Source organism: Ascaphus truei, chromosome 5 (assembly GCF_040206685.1).
Source record: "Ascaphus truei isolate aAscTru1 chromosome 5, aAscTru1.hap1, whole genome shotgun sequence".
Classification (NCBI taxonomy): domain Eukaryota; kingdom Metazoa; phylum Chordata; class Amphibia; order Anura; family Ascaphidae; genus Ascaphus; species Ascaphus truei.
Window position 1 is genome coordinate 5,478,117 of NC_134487.1, and position 27,446 is coordinate 5,505,562.

Consider the following 27,446-nt stretch of genomic DNA (forward strand, 5'->3'; position numbering starts at 1 on the left):
CTATAACTCCTCTCCTAACTAACCCTATAACCGCTTCCTATAACTCCTCTCCTAACTAACCCTATAACCGCTCCCTATAACTCCTCTCCTAACTAACCCTATAACCGCTCCCTATAACTCCTCTCCTAACTAACCTTATAAGGCCGCTCCCTATAACTCCTCTCCTAACTAACCCTATAACCGCTCCCTATAACTCCTCTCCTAACTAACCCTATAACCGCTCCCTATAACTCCTCTCCTAACTAACCCTATAACCGCTCCCTATAACTCCTCTCCTAACTAACCCTATAACCGCTCCCTATAACTCCTCTCCTAACTAACCCTTTAACCGCTCCCTATAACTCCACTCCTAATTTACCCTATAACCGCTCCCTATAACTCCTCTCCTAACTAACCCTATAATCGCTCCCTATAACTCCTCTCCTAACTAACCCTATAACTTCTCCCTAAGGGATCCGTGGCCTTAGAATGTGTCCCTTAGCCAGCGGCCTTTAGTATTGATAATTTTGTTATGTTTGAATATCAAAAGCTGTTTTTTTTTGTTTCTCTTAACTCTGTCCTGCTAATTGACCAACTGGAACAAGCTGATTTATTGGGGAGAGGGGAGGGTCATGTGACTGTTTTAGCTGTATAAAACCAAGACCCCCCCCTGCATTAGCAGGGACTGCATTAGCATGATATACATAGCATGAAACTCACTTCCTGTTGCGATGCACAAAATACTCTGCAGTGAGGAGTGCCAACCTAGAGAAACTCACTGCTGTTATCCAGAACTTTAATAATATAGAGGAGAACCAAAAAATAGCGATCCTCCTGGGAGAAGATGAAACCCCTGCAGAACTGGCTGCACACTATATCAGCACCTGCCACAAGCTGAGAGACGTCCACTAACCCCCACACCCCTGCACGAAACTGTTACCCATATACCCTGCAATCATTATACCCTACCCCCTAGTATTCGTGTAATTATTGTCCCCCACCCCCTATTATTCACGCTTTGGCAATAATGAAATGTTCTTTCGTCATGCCAATAAAGCCGATTTGATTGATTTGATATAGTGAGGCATCTTAAAGTGAGCTTTTAAGTGAGAATATATAGTTAGACTATAGTGTGACTAGAGGTGACTGGGGACTGCATCCTTCTGCAAACTCTTCTGCACATGGCAACAAACGGTGAGCTATTCTGACCACACTATGATCCCTGCTGTTTAGTCTGCGCACACACACACTTGGATCAACACACCTCCATGCAGCACTACCTACCTCTGGCATAATGACCCTGCTTTTCACCTCCACTTTGTTCTTTCTCATGGCCTTATTGAAATGTTACTGTCTCTATCCACTACACACTCCCCCCTCCTGGCCAACGCCCAACATCACCATACACCCTGGATTACTCAAAAGCCTTGCACTATCTACTGAATGCTGGTGGAGAACCCTGAAAACCAGCACACCAACCACCGCCCACTCAAATGGCAAACATCATAAAGTAATAACTTGCAAACAACTACTCAAATTTCTACTCATACTATTACTCTCTCTAGCAGGTGATATTGAACCCAACCCAGGGCCTCCCACTTCAACTCTGTCCCATACCCCTGAGAATACCCCCTTCAAATTCCCAAAAGGGCTATCTGTCGCCCATATAAATATCCGGAGTCTGCTGCCCAAACTGGATGAACTAAGGGCATGGTGCCTTATGCATAAACCCAAAGCCATCGTTCTTACAGAAACATGGCTATCCTCTAAAACCCCTGATGCAAATATCGCCATTCAGGGATACTCCATTTCTAGGAGAGATTAGGTCAAAGAGAGAAGGAGGGGTGTTATTTTATATTGCAGACACATTACAATTTACACTGTTAAATTGCCCCCCAAGCCCAACCTCTTTTGAAATCCTAGTGGGCAGAATATGCCTCCCCTTTTCTAAGCCCATCTTGCTTGCTGGCATCTACCGCCCCCCTAAAATCCCTGACTGATATCACCCAGTTTCATGGCTCCATTTCCTCTCTGAATGAGAGGAGTGAGCTGCTAGTTCTTGGGGATTTCAACTTCAATTGGCGTGACCCTAAAAACCACAAAATCCAGATACAAATCAAATCGCTTAACCTATCGCAACTCATTTCCCAACCCACACGGACAAACCTGAAATCGCACAACCATTCCTTGCTTGACTGGATTCTCTCCTCAAACCCCAGCAGAATCCAATCCTCTGGCATCCTTCCTGACATTTTCAGTGACCATGCAATAGTGTACTGTGTAAGGAAAATTAAACCGCCCCATTCAAGCCCTAAAGGTCTCCTCACTAGAACATTTAGAAACTTTAACCCACAACAGTTTCTGGATGACCTTACCAACTGCCCATGGCACAGAATCGATTTAATTCCCGACCCTGATTCTGCGCTCGACTATTTCCAATCCGAGTTCTTAAAACTCTGCGATACCCATGCTCCACTACGCAGAATAAGGGTACGGGGTGCCCACCTTCCATGGGTTACACCTGACCTTATAGCACTCTACCAGTTCAGGGATGCCTTGTGGAAAAGCCACAAAATAACTGGCACTACCAAGGATCTCAATCACTACAGATGCATGCGGAACATGTGCACAAGGCAAACAAGGCATGCAAACGCACAATATTACTCTGACAATCTCCACCAAAATACATCAAACCCAGCTAACTTCTGGAAGGTTATCAACAATATATTCCAGCCTTCTAACCATCATCAACCAAGTAATATCACTAAGGGCGATATTACTCTGACAAACCCCACCGACATTGCAAATGCATTCAATGATTACTTTGTGGGGTGTGCTACTAACTTATTAGCGAAACGCAACCCAAACCACAAACCTGAATCTCATCCTGGGAGTACCCCTATAGCCCCACCCCCTCCCAACACTGCACACAATTTTCAATTTGGCCCAGTATCTGAAGAGGAGATAACACAAGCGCTCCTCAAACTAAAACTAAGCAGCCAATGCGGACCTGACTTACTACAATCTAGGTTCCTACGACTTGGTGCCCCAGCCATTGCCAAACCAATTGCTTCCATAGTCAGCTCTATCCTGTCTGCAGGCCATATCCCTAAGACGTGGAAAACTGCCAGAGTTGTCCCAATCTTCAAAAGTGGGGACAAAAACACTGTCTCAAACTACTGGCCAATCTCCCTTCTCCCAATCCTATCCAAAGTCATGGAAAAATGTGTCCACTCCCAATTAAGCGATTACTATACCAAGACAAATTTCCCTAGCCAATTTCAATCTGGCTTTCGCCCCAAACACTCCAGCGTAACTACCCTGCTAAAAGTTTGCAATGAAATCCAGTGTGGAATGGAACGGGGACAACTCACTGGTGCAGTATTCCTAGATTTTGCAAAGGCTTTTGACACAGTTGATCATGTTATCCTGCTTAACAAACTCCAGTGCTCTGGAATAGGGAAACATGCTTTAAACTAGTTCCAGTCCTACATATCAGGTAGATCCCAACATGTGTCCATCTGAGGCTCTAACTCCAACCCCCTGGATATCACCTGTGGTGTCCCGCAAGGCTCTGTTCTGGGGCCCCTACTCTTCTCAGTGTTCATCAATGATCTTCCCACAGCTTGTAAGGAAGCCTCAATACACATGTATGCAGATGACACAATCCTATATGCACACAGCCATAGCCTCTCTGACCTTCAACACATACTTCAGTCTGACTTTTTCAGACTCGAAAACTGGATTTCCCAAAACAAACTGTTTTTAAACACTGACAAGACTGTAACAATGGTATTTGGGACCAAGACTAAATTTTTAAAGCTTCCAGCGACTGAGCTCCTGATTAGAACCAACGCTAACACCACCCTAACGCCTGTTACTAGTTTTAAATACCTGGGCTTATGGTTTGACTCCCATTTAACATTCGGGATGCACATTGATAGCCTGACAACCAAGACCTATGCCAAACTAGGGGTACTTTACAGGAACAAATCCTCCCTAAGTCTCCTGGTCAGAAAGCGTATCGCACAGCAGATGCTAATGCCAATTATTGACTATGGAGACATAGTATATGGCTCGGCACCCCAAACCCACCTTAGCAAACTTGACACCCTCTACAATTCAATTTGTCGTTTTGTTCTCCAATGCAACTACAACACACATCACTGCGAAATGCTCAAAGAACTAGATTGGTCATCACTAGAGTCTAGGCGCAAAGTTCACCTTTCCTGTCTCACCCTCAAATACTTTCTGGGCAAGCTACCCAGCTACCTGAACAAGCTCCTCACCCCTACCACATGCAGCACCTATCACCTGAGATCAGACTCCAAAAGACTGTTCATGGTCCCAAGGCTCAACAAAGTATCCGGCCGTTCCTCCTCCTCTTACCGTGCACCCCAAAACTGGAACAACCTACCAGAGACTCTCACACCCACCACCAGTTTAAGTTCTTTCATAACTAAGGCTGTCTCACATTTTAATCTGGTCTGTAACTGTCTCATACGCTCATAATATATATTTTCTGTAACTGTGCACGCAATGTCTTGTATATAATGTATACCTTGTTCATTTATGTAACTGTATTTGTAACCATGTATTATTTGTTTTACTCTGTGCCCAGGACATACGTGAGAACGAGAGGTAACTCTCAGTGTATTACTTCCTGGTAAAATATTTTATAAATAAATAATCCCTATTATACGACGTCGTGGATTTTCTAAGCAATGCCCTTTATTTCAGTGTATTTACTGGTGGGTGTGTGTGTGTGTGTGTGTGTGTGTGTGTATGTACTATATGTGTGTGTGTGTGTGTGTGTGTGTATGTACTGTATGTGTGTGTGTGTGTGTGTGTGTGTATGTGTGTGTGTGTGTGTGTGTGTGTATGTACTGTGTGTGTGTGTGTGTGTGTGTGTGTGTGTGTACTGTGTGTGTGTGTGTGTGTGTGTGTGTGTGTGTGTGTGTGTGTGTGTGTGTGTGTGTGTGTGTGTGTGTGTGTGTGTGTGTGTGTGTGTGTGTGTGTGTGTGTGTGTGTGTGTGTGTGTGTGTGTGTATGGGTTGTGTGTGTATGTATTTATATAGCGCCATTAATGTACATAGCGCGTCACAGCAGTAATACACGTGGTAATCATGTAAATAACAAATAAATACAAATAACAGAACATGGGAAGAAGTGCTTCAGACACAAAAGTAACATTTAGGAAGAGGAGTCCCTGCTCCGAAGAGCTTACAGTCTAATTGGTATATACTGTAGAAAGGACGTACAGAGACAGTAGGAGGGAGTTCTGGTAAGTGCGTCTGCAGGGGGCCAAGCTTTATGTATCATGTATAGTATCAGCCACAGAGCTACACATATATACTTCGTTAAGCAGGTGTGTCTTAAGGTGGGTCCTAAAGGTGGATAGAGAGGGTGCTAGTCGGGTACTGAGGGGACGGGCATTCCAGAGGTGTGGGGCAGTCAGTGAGAAAGGTTTAAGGCGGGAGAGGGCTTTAGATACAAAGGGGGAAGAGAGAAGACATCCTTGAGCAGAACGCAAGAGTCGGGATGGTGCATAGCGAGAAATTAGGGCTGAGATGTAAGGAGACGTAAGGAGGGCAAACAAGTCTGTGTACACATACACAGGTACACACAAGTATTCATACACCCGTACACACAAGTCTGCGTACACGTATACAAAAGTCTGCATACACACGTACACACTTACACACAAGTCAGCGTACACACAAGTGTGCATACACATGTACACACATATACAATTCTGTGTAAACATGTATACGCATACACAAGTCTGTGTACCCACATACACACAAGTCTGCGTACACACTTACACACAAGTCTGCATACACACAAGCCAGCTTAAACATGTACATACATACAAGTCTGTATACACACATACACACACACACACAAGTCTGCGTACATACATGTACACACGTCTGTGTACACACATACGTACACACATACACACAAGTCTGTGTACACACATACACACGTCTACGTACCCACTTACAGACAAGTTTGCGTATACGCGTTCACACGTGTACACACAAGTCTGCATACACGTGTACACACACACACACACACACACACACACACGATGAGTCACTTCCTCTCTGCGCCACACGGCTCTCAATCTTTCCATAAACTGAACGAACAAAAGCAGGGATCCCGCCCAGGGATAAGGGGGGGATTATAAGATCAGCTGTACATGGGGGGGGAGGGGTGACATCACACACCCCCCCCCCCTGCCTGTTACTCTCATTCTCACACACAGGCCCCTGTCACTGTCTCTCTCCCCCCGTCACTCATTCTCACACACACAGCCCCTGTCACTATCCCCCCCTGTCACTGTCTCTCTCCCCCCGTCACTCATTCTCACACACACACACAGCCCCTGTCACTCTCCCCTCCCTGTCACTGTCTCTCTCCCCCCGTCACTCATTCTCACACACACACACACAGCCCCTGTCACTCTCCCTCTGTCACTCACTCACACACACACACACAGCCCCTGTCACTCTCCCCCCCTGTCACTCATTCTCACACACACAGCCCCTGTCACTCTCCCCCCCTGTCACTGTCTCTCTCCCCCGTCACTCATTCTCACACACACAGCCCCTGTCACTCTCCCCCCCTGTCACTGTCTCTCTCCCCCCGTCACTCATTCTCACACACACAGCCCCTGTCACTCTCCCCCCGTCACTGTCTCTCTCCCCCCGTCACTCTTTCTCACACACACACACACAGCCCCTGTCACTCTCCCCCCCTGTCACTCACTCACACACACACACACACACACAGCCCCTGTCACTCTCCCCCCTCCTGTCACTCACAAAAACACACACAGGCCCCTGTCACTCTCTCCCCCCCGTCACTCATTCTCACACACAGGCCCTTATCACTCTCTCTCCCTCCCCCCTGTCTCTCTCTCCCACCCCCCCCCCGTCACTCATTCTCACACACACACAGCCCCTGTCACTCTCCCCCCTCCTGTCACTCACAAAAACACACACAGGCCCCTGTCACTCTCTCCCCCCTGTCCCTCATTCTCACACACAGGCCCTTATCACTCTCTCTCCCTCCCCCGTCTCTCTCCCCCCCCCTCACTCATTCTCACACACACACAGGCCTCTGTCTCGCTCTCTCCCCCTCCCCCCGTCACTCATTCTCACACACACTGGCCCCTGTCACTCTCTCTCCCCCCCCTGTCTCTCTCCCCCACCCCGTCACTCATTCTCACACACACAGGCCCCTGTCACTCTCCCCCCCCCCACTGTCACTCACTCACACACACACAGGCCCCTGTCACTCTCTCTCTCCCCCTCCTGTCACTCATTCTCACACACAGGCCCCTGTCACTCATTCTCACACAGACAGGCCCCTGTCACTCATTCTCACACACAGGCCCCTGTCACTCTCTCTCCCCCCTCCTGTCTCTCTCTCTCTCCCCCCCTCCTGTCACTCATTCTCACACACAGGCCCCTGTCACTCTCTCTCCCCCTCCTGTCACTCATTCTCACACACAGGCCCCTGTCACTCTCTCTCCCCCCTCCTGTCACTCATTCTCACACACAGGCCCTGTCACTCTCTCTCCCCCTCCTGTCACTCATTCTCACACACAGGCCCCTGTCACTCTCTCTCCCCCCTCCTGTCACTCATTCTCACACACAGGCTCTGTCTCTCATTCTCCCCCTCCTGTCACTCATTCTCACACACAGGCCCCTGTCACTCTCTCTCCCCCCCCCCTCCTGTCACTCATTCTCACACACAGGCCCCTGTCACTCTCTCTCCCCCCCTCCTGTCACTCATTCTCACACACAGGCCCCTGTCACTCATTCTCACACACACAGGCCCCTGTCACTCTCTCTCCCCCCCTCCTGTCACTCATTCTCACACACAGGCCCCTGTCACTCTCTCTCCCCCCCTCCTGTCACTCATTCTCACACACCCAGGCCCCTGTCACTCATTCTCACACACAGGCCCCTGGCACTCTCTCTCCCCCCTCCTTTCACTCATTCTCACACACAGGCCCCTGTCACTCATTCTCACACACAGGCCCCTGGCACTCTCTCTCCCCCCCTCCTGTCACTCATTCTCACACACAGCCCCCTGTCACTCTCTCTCCCCCCTCCTGTCACTCATTCTCAAACACAGGAACCTGTCACTCTCTCTCCCCCCTCCTGTCACTCATTCTCACACAACAAGCCCCTGTCACTCATTCTCACACACAGCCCCCTGGCACACTCTCTCCCCCCCCTCCTGTCACTCATTCTCACACACAGGCCCCTGTCACTCTCTCTCCCCCCTCCTGTCACTCATTCTCACACACAGGAACCTGTCTCTCTCTCTCTCCCCCTCCTGTCACTCATTCTCACACACAGGCCCCTGTCACTCTCTCTCCCCCTCCTGTTACTCATTCTTACACACACAGGCCCTGTCACTCTCTCTCCCCCCTCCTGTCACTCATTCTCACACACAGGCCCCTGTCACTCATTCTCAGACACAGGCCCCTGTCACTCTCTCTCCCCCTCCTGTCACTCATTCTCACACACAGGCCCCTGTCACTCTCTCTCCCCCCCCTCCTGTCACTCATTCTCTCACACACAGGCCCCTGTCACTCTCTCTCCCCCCTCCTGTCTCTCTCTCTCTCTCTCTCTCTCCCCCTCCTGTCACTCATTCTCTCACACAGGCCCCTGTCACTCTCTCTCCCCCCTCCTGTCACTCATTCTCACACACACAGGCCCCTGTCACTCTCTCTCCCCCTCCTGTCACTCATTCTCACACACAGGCCCCTGTCACTCATTCTCACACACAGGCCCCTGTCACTCTCTCTCCCCCCTCCTGTCACTCATTCTCAAACACAGGTCCCTGTCACTCTCTCTCCCCCCTCCTGTCACTCATTTTCACACACAGGCCCCTGTCACTCTCTCTCCCCCCTCCTGTCTCCCTCTCTCTCCCCCCCTCCTGTCACTCATTCTCACACACAAGCCCCTGTCACTCATTCTCACACACACAGGCCCCTGTCACTCTCTCTCCCCCCTCCTGTCTCCCTCTCTCTCCCCCCCTCCTGTCACTCATTCTCACACACAGGCCCCTGTCACTCTCTCTCCCCCCTCCTGTCACTCATTCTCACACACAGGCCCCTGTCACTCTCTCTCCCCCCTCCTGTCACTCATTCTCACACACAGGCCCTGTCACTCTCTTCCCCCCCCTCCTGTCACTCATTCTCACACACAGGCCCCTGTCACTCTCTCCCCCCCTCCTGTCACTCATTCTCACACACAGGCCCCTGTCACTCTCTCTCCCCCTCCTGTCACTCATTCTCACACACAGGCCCCTGTCACTCATTCTCACACACACAGGCCCCTGCACTCTCTCTCCCCCCTCCTGTCACTCATTCTCACACACACAGGCCCCTGTCACTCTCTCCCCCCCTCCTGTCACTCATTCTCACACACACGGACCCCTGTCACTCTCTCTCCCCCCTCCAGTCACTCATTCTCACACACAGGCCCCTGTCACTCATTCTCACACACAGGCCCCTGTCACTCTCTCTCCCCCCTCCTGTCACTCATTCTCAAACACAGGTCCCTGTCACTCTCTCTCCCCCCTCCTGTCACTCATTCTCACACACAGGCCCCTGTCACTCTCTCTCCCCCCTCCTGTCTCCCTCTCTCTCCCCCCCTCCTGTCACTCATTCTCACACACAGGCCCCTGTCACTCATTCTCACACACACAGGCCCCTGTCACTCTCTCTCCCCCCTCCTGTCTCCCTCTCTCTCCCCCCCTCCTGTCACTCATTCTCACACACAGGCCCCTGTCACTCTCTCTCCCCCCTCCTGTCACTCATTCTCACACACAGGCCCCTGTCACTCTCTCTCCCCCCTCCTGTCACTCATTCTCACACACAGGCCCTGTCACTCTCTCCCCCCCCCTCCTGTCACTCATTCTCACACACAGGCCCCTGTCACTCTCTCCCCCCCTCCTGTCACTCATTCTCACACACAGGCCCCTGTCACTCTCTCTCCCCCTCCTGTCACTCATTCTCACACACAGGCCCCTGTCACTCATTCTCACACACACAGGCCCCTGCACTCTCTCTCCCCCCTCCTGTCACTCATTCTCACACACACAGGCCCCTGTCACTCTCTCCCCCCCTCCTGTCACTCATTCTCACACACACGGGCCCCTGTCACTCTCTCTGCCCCCTCCTGTCACTCATTCTCCCACACACAGGCCCCTGTCACTCTCTCTCCCCCCTCCTGTCACTCATTCTCACACACAGGCCCCTGTCACTCTCTCTCCCCCCTCCTGTCACTCATTCTCACACACAGGCCCCTGTCACTCATTCTCACACACAGGCCCCTGTCACTCTCTCTCCCCCCTCCTGTGTCTCATTCTCACACACAGGCCCCTGTCACTCTCTCTCCCCCTCCTGTCACCCATTCTCACACACAGGCCCCTGTCACTCTCTCTCCCCCCTCCTGTCACTCATTCTCACACACATGCCCCTGTCACTCTCTCTCCCCCCTCCTGTCACTCATTCTCACACAAAGGCCCCTGGAAGAGCTGCAGGGTAGGGAGAGCAGCACAGGGATGCGTGGAATGAGGACTCGGTAGTTTTTATACAGGCTTATCATCATCAGTGCAGTAATAACACACGTAAAGTATTAATATGTATCGCCTTCAATGTACACAGCGCTGTGCGTGGGGCGTCACTGGGAGACAGTCACTGAGAGAGTGAGCAGAGAGACAGTCACTGAGAGAGTGAGCAGAGAGACAGTCACTGAGAGAGGGACCAGAGAGACAGTCACTGAGAGAGTGGGCAGAGAGACAGTCACTGAGAGAGGGACCAGAGAGACAGTCACTGAGAGAGTGAGCAGAGAGACAGTCACTGAGAGAGGGAGCAGAGAGACAGTCACTGAGAGAGTGGGCAGAGAGACAGTCACTGAGAGAGGGAGACGAGAGACAGTCACTGAGAGAGGGAGACGAGAGACAGTCACTGAGAGAGGGAGACGAGAGACAGTCACTGAGAGAGTGAGCAGAGAGACAGTCACTGAGAGAGTGGGCAGAGAGACAGTCACTGAGAGAGTGAGCAGAGACAGTCACTGAGAGAGGGAGCAGAGAGACAGTCACTGAGAGAGTGAGCAGAGAGACAGTCACTGAGAGAGGGAGCAGAGACAGTCACTGAGAGAGTGAGCAGAGAGACAGTCACTGAGAGAGGGAGCAGAGAGACAGTCACTGAGAGAGGGAGCAGAGAGACAGTCACTGAGAGAGTGAGCAGAGAGACAGTCACTGAGAGAGTGAGCAGAGAGACAGTCACTGAGAGAGGGAGCAGAGAGACAGTCACTGAGAGAGTGGGCAGAGAGACAGTCACTGAGAGAGGGAGACGAGAGACAGTCACTGAGAGAGGGAGACGAGAGACAGTCACTGAGAGAGTGAGCAGAGAGACAGTCACTGAGAGAGTGAGCAGAGACAGTCACTGAGAGAGTGAGCAGAGAGACAGTCACTGAGAGAGGGAGCAGAGAGACAGTCACTGAGAGAGTGGGCAGAGAGACAGTCACTGAGAGAGGGAGACGAGAGACAGTCACTGAGACAGTCACTGAGAGAGGGAGCAGAGAGACAGTCACTGAGAGAGTGAGCAGAGAGACAGTCACTGAGAGAGGGAGCAGAGAGACAGTCGCTGAGAGAGGGAGCAGAGAGACAGTCACTGAGAGAGTGAGCAGAGAGACAGTCACTGAGAGAGGGAGCAGAGAGACAGTCACTGAGAGAGGGAGACGAGAGACAGTCACAGAGAGAGTGAGCAGAGAGACAGTCACCGAGAGGGAGCAGAGAGACAGTCACTGAGAGCGCGAGCAGAGAGACAGTCACAGAGAGAGGGAGCAGAGACAGTCACTGAGAGAGGGAGCAGAGACAGTCACTGAGAGAGTGAGCAGAGAGACAGTCACTGAGAGAGGGAGCAAAGAGACAGTCACTGAGAGAGGGAGACGAGAGACAGTCACTGAGAGAGCGAGCAGAGAGACAGTCACTGAGAGAGTGGGCAGAGAGACAGTCACTGAGAGAGGGAGCAGAGACAGTCACTGAGAGTAAGCAGAGACAGTCACTGAGAGTGAACAGAGACACAGTCACTGAGAGAGTGAGGAGAGACACAGTCACTGAGAGAGTGAGCAGAGACAGTCACTGAGAGAGTGAGCAGAGACAGTCACTGAGAGAGTGAGCAGAGACAGTCACTGAGAGAGTGAGCAGAGACAGTCACTGAGAGTGAGCAGAGACAGTCAGAGTGAGCAGAGAGACAGTCACGGAGTGAGCAGAGAGACAGTCACAGAGTGAGCAGAGAGACAGTCACAGAGTGAGCAGAGAGACAGTCACAGAGTGAGCAGAGAGACAGTCACAGAGTGAGCAGAGACAGTCACAGAGTGAGCAGAGAGACAGTCACTGAGAGTGAGCAGAGAGACAGTCACAGAGTGAGCAGAGAGACAGTCACTGAGAGAGTGAGCAGAGACAGTCACAGAGAGTGAGCAGAGACAGTCACTGAGAGTGCGAGAAGAGACAGTCACTGAGAGCGCGAGCAGAGACAGTCACTGAGAACGCGAGCAGAGACAGTCACTGAGAGCGTGAGCAGAGACACAGTCACTGAGAGTGAGCAGAGAGACAGTCACTGAGTGAGCAGAGAGACAGTCACTGAGTGAGCAGAGAGACAGTCACAGAGTGAGCAGAGAGACAGTCACTGAGAGTGAGCAGAGAGACAGTCACTGAGAGTGAGCAGAGAGACAGTCATTGAGAGTGAGCAGACAGTCACTAAGAGAGTGAGCAGACAGTCACTGAGAGAGTGAGCAGAGACAGTCACAGAGAGTGAGCAGAGACAGTCACTGAGAGTGCGAGAAGAGACAGTCACTGAGAGCGCGAGCAGAGACAGTCACTGAGAACGCGAGCAGAGACAGTCACTGAGTGAGCAGAGACACAGTCACTGAGAGTGAGCAGAGAGACAGTCACTGAGTGAGCAGAGAGACAGTCACTGAGTGAGCAGAGAGACAGTCACAGAGTGAGCAGAGAGACAGTCACTGAGAGTGAGCAGAGAGACAGTCACTGAGAGTGAGCAGAGAGACAGTCATTGAGAGTGAGCAGACAGTCACTAAGAGAGTGAGCAGACAGTCACTGAGAGAGTGAGCAGACAGTCACTGAGAGAGTGAGCAGACAGTCACTGAGAGAGTGAGCAGACAGTCACTGAGAGAGTGAGCAGACAGTCACTGAGAGAGTGAGCAGAGACAGTCACATTCTGAGAGAGTGAGCAGAGAGACAGTCGCACTGTGAGAGAGTGAGCAGAGAGACAGTCGCACTGTGTGAGAGAGTGAGCAGAGAGACAGTCGCACTGTGAGAGAGTGAGCAGAGAGACAGTCGCACTGTGAGACAGTGAGTAGAGACACAGTCGCACTGTGAGAGAGTGAGCAGAGAGACAGTCGCACTGTGAGAGAGAGTGAGCAGAGAGACAGTCGCACTGTGAGAGAGAGTGAGCAGAGAGACAGTCGCACTGTGAGAGAGAGTGAGCAGAGAGACAGTCGCACTGTGAGAGAGTGAGCAGAGAGACAGTCACACTGTGAGAGAGAGTGAGCAGAGAGACAGTCGCATTGTGAGAGTGAGCAGAGAGACAGTCGCACTGTGAGAGAGTGAGCAGAGAGACAGTCGCATTGTGAGAGAGAGTGAGCAGAGATACAGTCGCACTGTGAGAGAGAGCAGAGAGACAGTCGCACTGTGAGAGAGTGAGCAGAGAGACAGTCGCACTGTGAGAGAGTGAGCAGAGAGACAGTTACATTGTGTGAGAGAGAGCAGAGAGACAGTCGCACTGGGAGAGAGTGAGCAGGGACAGTCACTGAGAGAGTGAGCAGAGACAGTCACTGAGAGAATGAGCAGACAGTCACTGAGAGTGAGCAGAGAGACAGTCACTGAGAGAGTGAGCAGAGACAGTCACATTCTGAGACAGTGAGCAGAGACAATCGCACTGTGAGAGAGTGAGCAGAGAGACAGTCGCACTGTGAGAGAGTGAGCAGAGAGACAGTCGCACTGTGGGAGTGAGCAGAGAGACAGTCGCACTGTGAGAGTGAGCAGAGAGACAGTTGCACTGTGTGAGAGAGTGAGCAGAGACAGTCGCACTGGGAGAGAGTGAGCAGAGAGACAGTCACACTGTGAGAGAGTGAGCAGAGACAGTCGCACTGTGAGAGAGTGAGCAGAGAGACAGTCGCACTGTGAGAGAGTGAGCAGAGACAGTCGCACTGTGAGAGAGTGAGCAGAGAGACAGTCACACTGTGAGAGAGTGAGCAGAGACAGTCGCACTGTGAGAGAGTGAGCAGAGAGACAGTCGCACTGTGTGAGAGTGAGCAGAGAGACAGTCACACTGTGAGAGAGTGAGCAGAGACAGTCGCACTGTGAGAGAGTGAGCAGAGAGACAGTCGCACTGTGTGAGAGTGAGCAGAGAGACAGTCACACTGTGAGAGAGTGAGCAGAGACAGTCGCACTGTGTGAGAGAGTGAGCAGAGAGACAGTCGCACTGTGAGAGAGTGAGCAGAGAGACAGTCACACTGTGAGAGAGTGAGCAGAGACAGTCGCACTGTGAGAGAGTGAGCAGAGAGACAGTCGCACTGTGTGAGAGTGAGCAGAGAGACAGTCACACTGTGAGAGAGTGAGCAGAGACAGTCGCACTGTGAGAGAGTGAGCAGAGACAGTCGCACTGTGTGAGAGAGTGAGCAGAGAGACAGTCGCACTGTGAGAGAGTGAGCAGAGAGACAGTCACACTGTGAGAGAGTGAGCAGAGACAGTCGCACTGTGAGAGAGTGAGCAGAGAGACAGTCGCACTGTGTGAGAGTGAGCAGAGAGACAGTCACACTGTGAGAGAGTGAGCAGAGACAGTCGCACTGTGAGAGAGTGAGCAGAGAGACAGTCGCACTGTGAGAGAGTGAGCAGAGAGACAGTCGCACTGTGGGAGTGAGCAGAGAGACTGTCGCACTGTGAGAGTGAGCAGAGAGACAGTTGCACTGTGTGAGAGAGTGAGCAGAGACAGTCGCACTGGGAGAGAGTGAGCAGAGAGACAGTCACACTGTGAGAGAGTGAGCAGAGACAGTCGCACTGTGAGAGAGTGAGCAGAGAGACAGTCGCACTGTGAGAGAGTGAGCAGAGACAGTCGCACTGTGAGAGAGGGAGCAGAGACAGTCACTGAGAGAGTGAGCAGAGAGACAGTCACTGAGAGAGGGAGCAAAGAGACAGTCACTGAGAGAGGGAGACGAGAGACAGTCACTGAGAGAGCGAGCAGAGAGACAGTCACTGAGAGAGTGGGCAGAGAGACAGTCACTGAGAGAGGGAGCAGAGACAGTCACTGAGAGTAAGCAGAGACAGTCACTGAGAGTGAACAGAGACACAGTCACTGAGAGAGTGAGGAGAGACACAGTCACTGAGAGAGTGAGCAGAGACAGTCACTGAGAGAGTGAGCAGAGACAGTCACTGAGAGAGTGAGCAGAGACAGTCACTGAGAGAGTGAGCAGAGACAGTCACTGAGAGTGAGCAGAGACAGTCAGAGTGAGCAGAGAGACAGTCACGGAGTGAGCAGAGAGACAGTCACAGAGTGAGCAGAGAGACAGTCACAGAGTGAGCAGAGAGACAGTCACAGAGTGAGCAGAGAGACAGTCACAGAGTGAGCAGAGACAGTCACAGAGTGAGCAGAGAGACAGTCACTGAGAGTGAGCAGAGAGACAGTCACAGAGTGAGCAGAGAGACAGTCACTGAGAGAGTGAGCAGAGACAGTCACAGAGAGTGAGCAGAGACAGTCACTGAGAGTGCGAGAAGAGACAGTCACTGAGAGCGCGAGCAGAGACAGTCACTGAGAACGCGAGCAGAGACAGTCACTGAGAGCGTGAGCAGAGACACAGTCACTGAGAGTGAGCAGAGAGACAGTCACTGAGTGAGCAGAGAGACAGTCACTGAGTGAGCAGAGAGACAGTCACAGAGTGAGCAGAGAGACAGTCACTGAGAGTGAGCAGAGAGACAGTCACTGAGAGTGAGCAGAGAGACAGTCATTGAGAGTGAGCAGACAGTCACTAAGAGAGTGAGCAGACAGTCACTGAGAGAGTGAGCAGAGACAGTCACAGAGAGTGAGCAGAGACAGTCACTGAGAGTGCGAGAAGAGACAGTCACTGAGAGCGCGAGCAGAGACAGTCACTGAGAACGCGAGCAGAGACAGTCACTGAGTGAGCAGAGACACAGTCACTGAGAGTGAGCAGAGAGACAGTCACTGAGTGAGCAGAGAGACAGTCACTGAGTGAGCAGAGAGACAGTCACTGAGTGAGCAGAGAGACAGTCACTGAGAGTGAGCAGAGAGACAGTCACTGAGAGTGAGCAGAGAGACAGTCATTGAGAGTGAGCAGACAGTCACTAAGAGAGTGAGCAGACAGTCACTGAGAGAGTGAGCAGACAGTCACTGAGAGAGTGAGCAGACAGTCACTGAGAGAGTGAGCAGACAGTCACTGAGAGAGTGAGCAGACAGTCACTGAGAGAGTGAGCAGAGACAGTCACATTCTGAGAGAGTGAGCAGAGAGACAGTCGCACTGTGAGAGAGTGAGCAGAGAGACAGTCGCACTGTGTGAGAGAGTGAGCAGAGAGACAGTCGCACTGTGAGAGAGTGAGCAGAGAGACAGTCGCACTGTGAGACAGTGAGTAGAGACACAGTCGCACTGTGAGAGAGTGAGCAGAGAGACAGTCGCACTGTGAGAGAGAGTGAGCAGAGAGACAGTCGCACTGTGAGAGAGAGTGAGCAGAGAGACAGTCGCACTGTGAGAGAGAGTGAGCAGAGAGACAGTCGCACTGTGAGAGAGTGAGCAGAGAGACAGTCACACTGTGAGAGAGAGTGAGCAGAGAGACAGTCGCATTGTGAGAGTGAGCAGAGAGACAGTCGCACTGTGAGAGAGTGAGCAGAGAGACAGTCGCATTGTGAGAGAGAGTGAGCAGAGATACAGTCGCACTGTGAGAGAGAGCAGAGAGACAGTCGCACTGTGAGAGAGTGAGCAGAGAGACAGTCGCACTGTGAGAGAGTGAGCAGAGAGACAGTTACATTGTGTGAGAGAGAGCAGAGAGACAGTCGCACTGGGAGAGAGTGAGCAGGGACAGTCACTGAGAGAGTGAGCAGAGACAGTCACTGAGAGAATGAGCAGACAGTCACTGAGAGTGAGCAGAGAGACAGTCACTGAGAGAGTGAGCAGAGACAGTCACATTCTGAGACAGTGAGCAGAGACAATCGCACTGTGAGAGAGTGAGCAGAGAGACAGTCGCACTGTGAGAGAGTGAGCAGAGAGACAGTCGCACTGTGGGAGTGAGCAGAGAGACAGTCGCACTGTGAGAGTGAGCAGAGAGACAGTTGCACTGTGTGAGAGAGTGAGCAGAGACAGTCGCACTGTGAGAGAGTGAGCAGAGAGACAGTCGCACTGTGTGAGAGTGAGCAGAGAGACAGTCACACTGTGAGAGAGTGAGCAGAGACAGTCGCACTGTGTGAGAGAGTGAGCAGAGAGACAGTCGCACTGTGAGAGAGTGAGCAGAGAGACAGTCACACTGTGAGAGAGTGAGCAGAGACAGTCGCACTGTGAGAGAGTGAGCAGAGAGACAGTCGCACTGTGTGAGAGTGAGCAGAGAGACAGTCACACTGTGAGAGAGTGAGCAGAGACAGTCGCACTGTGAGAGAGTGAGCAGAGACAGTCGCACTGTGTGAGAGAGTGAGCAGAGAGACAGTCGCACTGTGAGAGAGTGAGCAGAGAGACAGTCACACTGTGAGAGAGTGAGCAGAGACAGTCGCACTGTGAGAGAGTGAGCAGAGAGACAGTCGCACTGTGTGAGAGTGAGCAGAGAGACAGTCACACTGTGAGAGAGTGAGCAGAGACAGTCGCACTGTGAGAGTGAGCAGAGAGACAGTCGCACTGTGAGAGAGTGAGCAGAGAGACAGTCGCACTGTGGGAGTGAGCAGAGAGACTGTCGCACTGTGAGAGTGAGCAGAGAGACAGTTGCACTGTGTGAGAGAGTGAGCAGAGACAGTCGCACTGGGAGAGAGTGAGCAGAGAGACAGTCACACTGTGAGAGAGTGAGCAGAGACAGTCGCACTGTGAGAGAGTGAGCAGAGAGACAGTCGCACTGTGAGAGAGTGAGCAGAGACAGTCGCACTGTGAGAGAGTGAGCAGAGAGACAGTCACACTGTGAGAGAGTGAGCAGACAGTCGCACTGTGTGAGAGAGTGAGCAGAGAGACAGTCGCACTGTGAGAGAGTGAGCAGAGAGACAGTCACACTGTGAGAGAGTGAGCAGAGACAGTCGCACTGTGAGAGAGTGAGCAGAGAGACAGTCGCACTGTGTGAGAGTGAGCAGAGAGACAGTCACACTGTGAGAGAGAGTGAGCAGAGACAGTCGCACTGGGAGAGAGTGAGCAGAGAGACAGTCGCACTGTTAGAGAGTGAGCAGAGAGACAGTCGCACTGTGGGAGTGAGCAGAGAGACAGTCGCACTGTGAGAGTGAGCAGAGAGACAGTCGCACTGTGTGAGAGAGTGAGCAGAGACAGCCGCACTGGGAGAGAGTGAGCAGAGAGACAGTCACACTGTGAGAGAGTGAGCAGAGACAGTCGCACTGTGAGAGAGTGAGCAGAGAGACAGTCGCACTGTGAGAGAGTGAGCAGAGACAGTCGCACTGTGAGAGAGTGAGCAGAGAGACAGTCACACTGTGAGAGAGTGAGCAGAGACAGTCGCACTGTGTGAGAGAGTGAGCAGAGAGACAGTCGCACTGTGGGAGTGAGCAGAGAGACAGTCGCACTGTGAGAGTGAGCAGAGAGACAGTTGCACTGTGTGAGAGAGTGAGCAGAGACAGTCGCACTGGGAGAGAGTGAGCAGAGAGACAGTCACACTGTGAGAGAGTGAGCAGAGACAGTCGCACTGTGAGAGAGTGAGCAGAGAGACAGTCGCACTGTGAGAGAGTGAGCAGAGACAGTCGCACTGTGAGAGAGTGAGCAGAGAGACAGTCACACTGTGAGAGAGTGAGCAGAGACAGTCGCACTGTGAGAGAGTGAGCAGAGAGACAGTCGCACTGTGTGAGAGTGAGCAGAGAGACAGTCACACTGTGAGAGAGTGAGCAGAGACAGTCGCACTGTGAGAGAGTGAGCAGAGAGACAGTCGCACTGTGTGAGAGTGAGCAGAGAGACAGTCACACTGTGAGAGAGTGAGCAGAGACAGTCGCACTGTGTGAGAGAGTGAGCAGAGAGACAGTCGCACTGTGAGAGAGTGAGCAGAGAGACAGTCACACTGTGAGAGAGTGAGCAGAGACAGTCGCACTGTGAGAGAGTGAGCAGAGAGACAGTCGCACTGTGTGAGAGTGAGCAGAGAGACAGTCACACTGTGAGAGAGTGAGCAGAGACAGTCGCACTGTGAGAGAGTGAGCAGAGACAGTCGCACTGTGTGAGAGAGTGAGCAGAGAGACAGTCGCACTGTGAGAGAGTGAGCAGAGAGACAGTCACACTGTGAGAGAGTGAGCAGAGACAGTCGCACTGTGAGAGAGTGAGCAGAGAGACAGTCGCACTGTGTGAGAGTGAGCAGAGAGACAGTCACACTGTGAGAGAGTGAGCAGAGACAGTCGCACTGTGAGAGAGTGAGCAGAGAGACAGTCGCACTGTGAGAGAGTGAGCAGAGAGACAGTCGCACTGTGGGAGTGAGCAGAGAGACTGTCGCACTGTGAGAGTGAGCAGAGAGACAGTTGCACTGTGTGAGAGAGTGAGCAGAGACAGTCGCACTGGGAGAGAGTGAGCAGAGAGACAGTCACACTGTGAGAGAGTGAGCAGAGACAGTCGCACTGTGAGAGAGTGAGCAGAGAGACAGTCGCACTGTGAGAGAGTGAGCAGAGACAGTCGCACTGTGAGAGAGGGAGCAGAGACAGTCACTGAGAGAGTGAGCAGAGAGACAGTCACTGAGAGAGGGAGCAAAGAGACAGTCACTGAGAGAGGGAGACGAGAGACAGTCACTGAGAGAGCGAGCAGAGAGACAGTCACTGAGAGAGTGGGCAGAGAGACAGTCACTGAGAGAGGGAGCAGAGACAGTCACTGAGAGTAAGCAGAGACAGTCACTGAGAGTGAACAGAGACACAGTCACTGAGAGAGTGAGGAGAGACACAGTCACTGAGAGAGTGAGCAGAGACAGTCACTGAGAGAGTGAGCAGAGACAGTCACTGAGAGAGTGAGCAGAGACAGTCACTGAGAGAGTGAGCAGAGACAGTCACTGAGAGTGAGCAGAGACAGTCAGAGTGAGCAGAGAGACAGTCACGGAGTGAGCAGAGAGACAGTCACAGAGTGAGCAGAGAGACAGTCACAGAGTGAGCAGAGAGACAGTCACAGAGTGAGCAGAGAGACAGTCACAGAGTGAGCAGAGACAGTCACAGAGTGAGCAGAGAGACAGTCACTGAGAGTGAGCAGAGAGACAGTCACAGAGTGAGCAGAGAGACAGTCACTGAGAGAGTGAGCAGAGACAGTCACAGAGAGTGAGCAGAGACAGTCACTGAGAGTGCGAGAAGAGACAGTCACTGAGAGCGCGAGCAGAGACAGTCACTGAGAACGCGAGCAGAGACAGTCACTGAGAGCGTGAGCAGAGACACAGTCACTGAGAGTGAGCAGAGAGACAGTCACTGAGTGAGCAGAGAGACAGTCACTGAGTGAGCAGAGAGACAGTCACAGAGTGAGCAGAGAGACAGTCACTGAGAGTGAGCAGAGAGACAGTCACTGAGAGTGAGCAGAGAGACAGTCATTGAGAGTGAGCAGACAGTCACTAAGAGAGTGAGCAGACAGTCACTGAGAGAGTGAGCAGAGACAGTCACAGAGAGTGAGCAGAGACAGTCACTGAGAGTGCGAGAAGAGACAGTCACTGAGAGCGCGAGCAGAGACAGTCACTGAGAACGCGAGCAGAGACAGTCACTGAGTGAGCAGAGACACAGTCACTGAGAGTGAGCAGAGAGACAGTCACTGAGTGAGCAGAGAGACAGTCACTGAGTGAGCAGAGAGACAGTCACAGAGTGAGCAGAGAGACAGTCACTGAGAGTGAGCAGAGAGACAGTCACTGAGAGTGAGCAGAGAGACAGTCATTGAGAGTGAGCAGACAGTCACTAAGAGAGTGAGCAGACAGTCACTGAGAGAGTGAGCAGACAGTCACTGAGAGAGTGAGCAGACAGTCACTGAGAGAGTGAGCAGACAGTCACTGAGAGAGTGAGCAGACAGTCACTGAGAGAGTGAGCAGAGACAGTCACATTCTGAGAGAGTGAGCAGAGAGACAGTCGCACTGTGAGAGAGTGAGCAGAGAGACAGTCGCACTGTGTGAGAGAGTGAGCAGAGAGACAGTCGCACTGTGAAAGAGTGAGCAGAGAGACAGTCGCACTGTGAGACAGTGAGTAGAGACACAGTCGCACTGTGAGAGAGTGAGCAGAGAGACAGTCGCACTGTGAGAGAGAGTGAGCAGAGAGACAGTCGCACTGTGAGAGAGAGTGAGCAGAGAGACAGTCGCACTGTGAGAGAGAGTGAGCAGAGAGACAGTCGCACTGTGAGAGAGTGAGCAGAGAGACAGTCACACTGTGAGAGAGAGTGAGCAGAGAGACAGTCGCATTGTGAGAGTGAGCAGAGAGACAGTCGCACTGTGAGAGAGTGAGCAGAGAGACAGTCGCATTGTGAGAGAGAGTGAGCAGAGATACAGTCGCACTGTGAGAGAGAGCAGAGAGACAGTCGCACTGTGAGAGAGTGAGCAGAGAGACAGTCGCACTGTGAGAGAGTGAGCAGAGAGACAGTTACATTGTGTGAGAGAGAGCAGAGAGACAGTCGCACTGGGAGAGAGTGAGCAGGGACAGTCACTGAGAGAGTGAGCAGAGACAGTCACTGAGAGAATGAGCAGACAGTCACTGAGAGTGAGCAGAGAGACAGTCACTGAGAGAGTGAGCAGAGACAGTCACATTCTGAGACAGTGAGCAGAGACAATCGCACTGTGAGAGAGTGAGCAGAGAGACAGTCGCACTGTGAGAGAGTGAGCAGAGAGACAGTCGCACTGTGGGAGTGAGCAGAGAGACAGTCGCACTGTGAGAGTGAGCAGAGAGACAGTTGCACTGTGTGAGAGAGTGAGCAGAGACAGTCGCACTGTGAGAGAGTGAGCAGAGAGACAGTCGCACTGTGTGAGAGTGAGCAGAGAGACAGTCACACTGTGAGAGAGTGAGCAGAGACAGTCGCACTGTGTGAGAGAGTGAGCAGAGAGACAGTCGCACTGTGAGAGAGTGAGCAGAGAGACAGTCACACTGTGAGAGAGTGAGCAGAGACAGTCGCACTGTGAGAGAGTGAGCAGAGAGACAGTCGCACTGTGTGAGAGTGAGCAGAGAGACAGTCACACTGTGAGAGAGTGAGCAGAGACAGTCGCACTGTGAGAGAGTGAGCAGAGACAGTCGCACTGTGTGAGAGAGTGAGCAGAGAGACAGTCGCACTGTGAGAGAGTGAGCAGAGAGACAGTCACACTGTGAGAGAGTGAGCAGAGACAGTCGCACTGTGAGAGAGTGAGCAGAGAGACAGTCGCACTGTGTGAGAGTGAGCAGAGAGACAGTCACACTGTGAGAGAGTGAGCAGAGACAGTCGCACTGTGAGAGTGAGCAGAGAGACAGTCGCACTGTGAGAGAGTGAGCAGAGAGACAGTCGCACTGTGGGAGTGAGCAGAGAGACTGTCGCACTGTGAGAGTGAGCAGAGACACAGTTGCACTGTGTGAGAGAGTGAGCAGAGACAGTCGCACTGGGAGAGAGTGAGCAGAGAGACAGTCACACTGTGAGAGAGTGAGCAGAGACAGTCGCACTGTGAGAGAGTGAGCAGAGAGACAGTCGCACTGTGAGAGAGTGAGCAGAGACAGTCGCACTGTGAGAGAGTGAGCAGAGAGACAGTCACACTGTGAGAGAGTGAGCAGACAGTCGCACTGTGTGAGAGAGTGAGCAGAGAGACAGTCGCACTGTGAGAGAGTGAGCAGAGAGACAGTCACACTGTGAGAGAGTGAGCAGAGACAGTCGCACTGTGAGAGAGTGAGCAGAGAGACAGTCGCACTGTGTGAGAGTGAGCAGAGAGACAGTCACACTGTGAGAGAGAGTGAGCAGAGACAGTCGCACTGGGAGAGAGTGAGCAGAGAGACAGTCGCACTGTTAGAGAGTGAGCAGAGAGACAGTCGCACTGTGGGAGTGAGCAGAGAGACAGTCGCACTGTGAGAGTGAGCAGAGAGACAGTCGCACTGTGTGAGAGAGTGAGCAGAGACAGCCGCACTGGGAGAGAGTGAGCAGAGAGACAGTCACACTGTGAGAGAGTGAGCAGAGACAGTCGCACTGTGAGAGAGTGAGCAGAGAGACAGTCGCACTGTGAGAGAGTGAGCAGAGACAGTCGCACTGTGAGAGAGTGAGCAGAGAGACAGTCACACTGTGAGAGAGTGAGCAGAGACAGTCGCACTGTGTGAGAGAGTGAGCAGAGAGACAGTCGCACTGTGAGAGAGTGAGCAGAGACAGTCACACTGTGAGAGAGTGAGCAGAGACAGTCGCACTGTGAGAGAGTGAGCAGAGAGACAGTCGCACTGTGAGAGAGTGAGCAGAGAGACAGTCGCACTGTGAGAGAGTGAGCAGAGACAGTCGCACTGTGAGAGAGTGAGCAGAGAGACAGTCGCACTGTGAGAGAGTGAGCAGAGACAGTCGCACTGTGAGAGAGTGAGCAGAGAGACAGTCGCACTGTGAGAGAGTGAGCAGAGAGACAGTCGCACTGTGTGAGAGAGTGAGCAGAGAGACAGTCACCTCTGAGCCACAGCCGGGGATGGGGGGGGGGGGCAGGGTGACAGTCTGGCACGCGAGAGGTTAATGCCGCCAGGTGGAACCTGCTATTCTCAGGATGGTTTAATCAGCTGTGGGAAGTATTTCTCTGGCCCTAAACCTTACACCCCCAGCTGCCCGTTACCCTGTATACACACAGCCCCGGCCATGCCCCGGACACACACTATACAGAGAGAACAGCACGACTCTATATAAAGATACAACACCGGGGAAAGTAAAACAGAGAGAGATCTCCGTGCCCAGAGCAAGGTAATCTAAATACAGATACAATATAACGTACAGTATAGGGGTACAGCACCCCCAGTGCATGTGCGGGACAGTATATGTCAGTGCGGGACAGTATATGACAGTGCGGGACAGTATATGTCAGTGCGGGACAGTATATGTCAGTGTGGGACAGTATATGTCAATGCGGGACAGTATTTGACAGTGTGGGACAGTATATATCAGTGTGGGACAGTATATATCAGTGCGGGACAGTATATGACAGGGTGGGACAGTATATGACAGTGCGAGACAGTATATGTCAATGCGGGACAGTATATGACAGTGCGGGACAGTATATGTCAGTGCGGGACAGTATATGTCAGTGCGGGACAGTATATGTCAGTGCGGGACAGTATATATCAGTGCGGGACAGTATATGACAGGGTGGGACAGTATATGACAGTGTGAGACAGTATATGATTGTATATGACAGTGCGGGGACAGTATATGACAGTGTGGGACAGTATATGACAGTGTGGGACAGTATATGACAGTGTGGGACAGTATATGACAGTGTGGGGTCAGTACATGACAGTGCGAGGACAGTATATGACAGTGTGAGGACAGTATATGACAGTGTGGGACAGTGCGTGGACAGTATATGACAGTGTGGGACAGTATATGACAGTATGGGACAGTATATGACAGTGTGGGACAGTATGGGACAGTATATGACAGTGTGAGACAGTATATGATGGTATATGACAGTGCGGGGACAGTATATGACAGTGTGGGACAGTATGGGACAGTATATGACAGTGTGAGACAGTATATGATGGTATATGACAGTGCGGGGACAGTATATGACAGTGTGGGACAGTATATGTCAGTGTGGGACAGTATATGTCAGTGCAGGACAGTATATGTCAGTGAGGGCCAGTATATGTCAGTGAGGGCCAGTATATGACAGTATGGGATAGTATATGTCAGTGTGGGACAGTATATGTCAATGCGGGACAGTATATGTCAATGCGGGACAGTATATGACAGTATGGGACAGTATATGACAGTATATGACAGTGTGGGACCGTATATGACAGTGTGGGACAGTATATGACAGTATGGGACAGTATATGACCGTGTGGGACAGTATATGACAGTGTGGGACAGTATATGACAGTGTGGGACCATATATGACAGTATGGAACAGTATATGACAGTATGGGACATTGCTCTGGGCTGCCTCCCTCCCAGTCTCTCTCTCCTAGCTTCGGTCAGTCTGACCTTCTCCAACACTCGCTGTTATTTGCTGTGTCACTGAGCCAGGCTTTTTCTGTCCTCGCTGGCAGTCACGTGAGCTGGAGGAGAGGGGACCTGGGGCAGCTGTGCCCCGGGGGGGGGGGGGGGGGGGGGGGAGGGGCAGGAGGAGAGGGGACCTGGTGCAGCTGTGCCTGGGGGAGGGGTCGGGGTCGGAGGCAGGAGGAGAGGGGACCTGGGGCAGCTGTGCCCCAGGGGGGGAGGGGTCGGAGGCAGGAGGAGAGAGGACCTGGGACAGCTGTGCCCCGGGGGGGGCAGGACGGAGGCAGGAGGAGGGGGGACCTGGGGCAGCTGTGCCCCGGGGGGGGCAGGACGGAGGCAGGAGGAGAGGGGACCTGGGGCAGCTGTGCCCTGGGGGGGGCAGGATGGAGGCAGGAGGAGAGGGGACCTGGGGCAGCTGTGCCTCGGGGGGCCAGGACGGAGGCAGGAGGAGAGGGGACCTGGGGCAGCTGTGCCCCGGGGGGGGGGGGGGGCAGGAGGAGAGGGGACCTGGGGCAGCTGTGCCCCAGGGGGGGGAGCAGGAGGAGAGGGGACCTGGGGCAGCTGTGCCTCGGGGGGCCAGGACGGAGGCAGGAGGAGAGGGGACCTGGGGCAGCTGTGCCCCGGGGGGGGGGGCAGGAGGATAGGGGACCTGGGGCAGCTGTGCCCTGGGGGGGGGGCAGGAGGAGAGGGGACCTGGGGCAGCTGTGCCCGGGGGGGGGGGGCAGGAGGAGAGGGGACCTGGGGCAGCTGTGCCTCGGGGGGCCAGGACGGAGGCAGGAGGAGAGGGGACCTGGGGCAGCTGTGCCTCGGGGGGCCAGGACGGAGGCAGGAGGAGAGGGGACCTGGGGCAGCTGTGCCCCGGGGGGGGGGGGCAGGAGGAGAGGGGACCTGGGGCAGCTGTGCCCCAGGGGGGGGAGCAGGAGGAGAGGGGACCTGGGGCAGCTGTGCCTCGGGGGGCCAGGACGGAGGCAGGAGGAGAGGGGACCTGGGGCAGCTGTGCCCCGGGGGGACGGGCAGGAGGAGAGGGGACCTGGGGCAGCTGTGCCCTGGGGGGGGGGGGGCAGGAGGAGAGGGGACCTGGGGCAGCTGTGCCCCGGGGGGGGAGCAGGAGGAGAGGGGACCTGGGGCAGCTGTGCCCCGGGGGGACGGGCAGGAGGAGAGGGGACCTGGGGCAGCTGTGCCCTGGGGGGGGGGGGGCCAGGAGGAGAGGGGACCTGGGGCAGCTGTGCCCCGGAGGGGGGGGGGGGGCAGGAGGAGAGGGGACCTGGAGCAGCTGTGCCCCAGGGGGGGGCAGGAGGAGAGGGGACCTGGGGCAGCTGTGCCCCGGGGGGACGGGCAGGAGGATAGGGGACCTGGGGCAGTGTGCCCCAGGCGGGGGGCAGGAGGAGAGGGGACCTGGGGCAGCTGTGCCCCGGGGGGGGGGGGCAGGAGGAGAGGGGACCTGGGGCAGCTGTGCCCTGGGGGGGGGGGGGCAGGAGGAGAGGGGACCTGGGGCAGCTGTGCCCTGGGGACAAAACAGCCAGAATCCCTTAACCTTTACAGTACTGCAGGTGAAAGAGCTCAGCAACATAACGAGTCTTTCTTACCAATTACCATTAACCCTTGCAATGCACTGTGAAGCAAAGTGTCTTGGGGCTCGTTAACCCCCCAAAGGGTGCTAACATCTTGAGACACCATAACACTGCAGGAGTTATATCCCCCATGAGACACGTTCCTTCAGCTGGTTTAAGACAACTGAATTTTGTTTAAATGCCATTTGCCCATTTGTAATGCCAACAATGCCAATAAATGCCAAACACTGCCAAACAATGCCAATAAATGCCAAACAAGGACAAACAATGCCAAACAATGCCAAACAAGGACAATAAATGCCAAACAAGGACAAACAATGCCAAACAATGCCAAACAATGCCAAGTAATGCCACATTTCCCCACAAAACACAGACATTTCCCAGAACTTTGCCAGGCTGCCGTATTTCGCTCACACGTTTGTGGGGGCACCAGGTCCCCTCCCGCAAGGAATTGCAGCCGAACCCTGGCAGCGAATGGACTCAGTCTGGACTGGACTTCTTTTACAAGACTTAAGATAGA

General features: G+C 53.1%; 1 protein-coding gene across 1 annotated transcript in view; it reads right to left on the reverse strand.

Annotated features, from left to right (window-relative positions):
* FLNC (filamin C) overlaps positions 1–27,446 on the reverse strand; it is a 152,623-nt gene that overhangs the window by 92,687 nt on the left and 32,490 nt on the right.